Source organism: Suricata suricatta, chromosome 1, assembly GCF_006229205.1.
Source record: "Suricata suricatta isolate VVHF042 chromosome 1, meerkat_22Aug2017_6uvM2_HiC, whole genome shotgun sequence".
Taxonomy (NCBI): domain Eukaryota; kingdom Metazoa; phylum Chordata; class Mammalia; order Carnivora; family Herpestidae; genus Suricata; species Suricata suricatta.
This window is the reverse complement of record NC_043700.1, coordinates 193,818,749-193,821,741: the sequence shown is the minus strand read 5'-3', so window position 1 is coordinate 193,821,741 and position 2,993 is coordinate 193,818,749. Positions and strand designations below refer to the sequence as shown.

General features: G+C 63.1%; 1 long non-coding RNA gene across 2 annotated transcripts; it reads left to right on the top strand.

Moving 5' to 3' along the window:
* Nucleotides 1–165: 165 nt before the first annotated feature.
* Nucleotides 166–2,195, top strand: LOC115300177. 2 transcript variants are annotated; one of them, XR_003912527.1, is made up of 3 exons: nucleotides 166–239; nucleotides 754–921; nucleotides 1,806–2,195. It is a non-coding gene; the product is annotated as an uncharacterized LOC115300177 (long non-coding RNA). The 2 variants fall into 2 exon arrangements; XR_003912526.1 differs by lacking the exon at nucleotides 166–239 and having other exon boundaries at nucleotides 370–921.
* The last annotated feature ends 798 nt before the right edge of the window (nucleotides 2,196–2,993 follow it).

Genomic DNA, 2,993 nt, shown 5'->3' with positions numbered 1-2,993 from the left:
GAGCGCCGGGTCCGCGCTGCTGGGGAGAGGAGCTACCACCTCCCCGCCGACCTCGCTGTCGGCGCCGGCCTTCCGACTGCGCCCCCCACCACTGCGCAGGCGCGAGCCCAGGGGCGGGGCCAGACGGTCGGGGGCGGGGCCCGGAGCGGGAACGGGGTGGGGCGGAGGGCCTCCTGGGGAGGGGCTTGGATGGGGAGGCGGAGCCCGGAGGTGGGGTCCGGCTGGGCGGGAGCTGGGAGGTAGGACGACCTGCTGGGCCAGGACCGAGCACGGTGGAGTGGGGGCTGCGTGGGGCGGCCTGGAGGGCAGGGGGATGGATCTGGGCTCTGGCCTACGCCTGGACCCAGGACCAGGTTCCACGCACTTAGCCTCCCAACAGCGCCGACGCGAGGCGTTTGCACCTGCGGCCCCCGGACCCGTGCCTGCGCAGGCGTACACCTCCCACGTGACACCGGGATCCAGCCAGTGGTTCGCCGTTGCGCGGGGTGGCCGGACGAGCACGCCGCCCTGCTCAGGGACCCGAGGGTGGCGTCGGGAGCCAAGGCTTGCCTCCCCTGCGTGTCTCTGCCAGTCGTGCGTGGACAACCCTGTCCGCTGTCTTCGCACGCGTGGACCCTGTCTCACCCCAAGTACCCACAGGCCCCGACCCCTGTCCTCAGCACAGATGGGGACTTCATGAGAGCCCAGGCCAGTAATAGCCACGGCCTGCGTCCCCCCTTCCCATGCTGACGTTGCCGCCTTGCCTGTTCCCAGATGGTACCTCCTCCCATCGGCTCTCCTGTTAGAAGCCTGAGGGGCCAGCATCCCTCCCTCTGGGCCTGGCCTCTTGCTCCCGTCTGGGGCTTTCGCGACCTTCCCGAGGCCTCCTCAGCTCCTTCCTGCTGGGAAAGACTTGTCCCCACTGCACTACCAGGGAAAGTGGTGAGTTTCATCCACACGGCTGGCTCTATGAAGGAGCGTCCTCAGCACACACAGCTGTCTTGTCCAGGCGGCTCTAGGGATGTGTAGGGGACAGTGTCCACAAAGGTCACCCTGACCCCGTCTCCTGCCAGTACTCTGGGGGCCCTACTTCTTTGGGCCTGACCGCAGACTGCAGTGCCCATGGCTAAGCTGGACACTGTGGACCAAAGGGCTTCTTGGGGGACCCACCTGGTCCAGCCATGCCTTCCTGATCTGTCCTCCAGCCAGGCACCCACCTGGGCAGGACAAGCATAGGCTGCAGGAAGGGACTGGGTCCCAGAGGTGCGGGGAAGAGTAGAGCCCCAGGGTCCCAGAGGAGCAGAAAAACAGGGTGGGGGACACAGCCAGGGGAGAATAATGTCCCAGGAGAAGGCGTAGTGACCACAAACGCTACCAGAGAAATGGCTGGATGTGTGTGGGGACCTGTGGAGGGAGGAACAGAGAGGGTAATATGCCCTAGTTGGCTGAGGGGGGTCCAGGTGTGGACAGGAGAGGGAGGGCAGTACCAGAGGTGGGGTCCTGGGAAGGTCAAGGATGCCGGCCCTCAGTCCCAGGAGGGGTCTCCATTGTTCAGAACCTGCACAGAGCGCCCGCTGCCACCCTGGCAGGTCTGTCCTCCTGGCGCTACTTCTGGGGCTGACAGACAACAAACTGAAAAATAACCTAGAAATGCCAGTTAGTGTGTGGGTGTCAGCTGTGGATGGATGGAGCCAGGACTGAGTGCCCAGGAGGGGCTGTCCTGAGGGCAGCAGGGCATCCAAGCAGTGGGGAGAAGAGGGCGCACAGGCCCTGATCCCACTCCTCTCCTGGTCTCATCTCCCCCATTCTGACTTCAACCCGCCCAGCTCCCCAAACCTGCCCTCAACCAGTCACAGGTGAGGCCCAGGCCAGAGAGACGGGCCCCAGGACTGAACCGCTTGTTGGCCCCAGGAGGGCTATGACGTATGTGCTGTGAGAAGGCAGAGGATTCTACAGAAGGCGGCCCCCCGGGATCCACACTGCAGCCGACTTCTCAGGAAACAGGACTGAAGGCTATATCTTTCCATTTGTGATAACATGGACAGCGGGGGAAACACCCTGAGAAAGGAAATCGTGTGTGTCCGTTTGTGCAGATCCACAACTGTGCTCTGACGCAGCATGTCAGTGACCATGGCAAACACGCTTCTGCCAACCTTCCACTGACTTCTTGGAACACGGAAAACTTCCAAAATAATCACCAGCTTCTTTCTGGCTGACGCTGAAAATAGTCTCTGACTGGAACAGGGCGCCCCTCGAGGACCTGGGGGGCCCGCAGTGCATGCATGCCCCCGGGCATGGCTCTGGGTCTCCAGGCGGCCTTTCTCCCCTTTCCCTCCCTCGCCAGCGTGGTCAGCCGAGGCACCACGCACAGCACCACAGCCTCGGGGGCTGCAAGGTCAGGTTGTGGCGAGGGCTCTCTTCCCCAGGTGCATACTATGGCCTCCTCACCTTGGCTCCCGACATGGCAGGAGAGAGAACAGGCTGGCCCCTGTCTCTTTACAAGGGCACTTGACCCTGTCCCACGTGATTTACCCTCGAAGGCCCCCCCCTCCAACTAACCCATGGGGGTGAGTGTTCCGACCTACGAATTCTCTCTCTGGAGAACAACCATCTGTTGTTGAAGCCACCAGTTTGTGGTGCTGTTACAGGACTCCTGTCAAACTAGGCACAGAAGTGGGCCAGCTCGCGTTATTTGGTGACGGGCTTCGATTTCTGTTTTGAGCTCCACTCACGGGTCTCTGTTGCTGGTGCACATGTGAGGCACAGAAGCGCTGTCCCACTGCAGCTGTGCTGCAGTTCCTTCTCTCTGCTGCCAGCAGGCTCGCGCATCGTTGCTGGACCTTGCGGTCCTGCGAGACGCTTCCAGGAACTCTGTTCCGTGGGTCTGCGTCCCTCTGTGCGCGCGCCGCCGGCGTGGCCGTGTCCACGGCCACCGGCGGGTAGGCCTCGCTCTTCCGCACATTTGTGGCAGCCCTGGACGCTAGCGGTCCGTCCCACGAGTTCCGCCTTTCTGG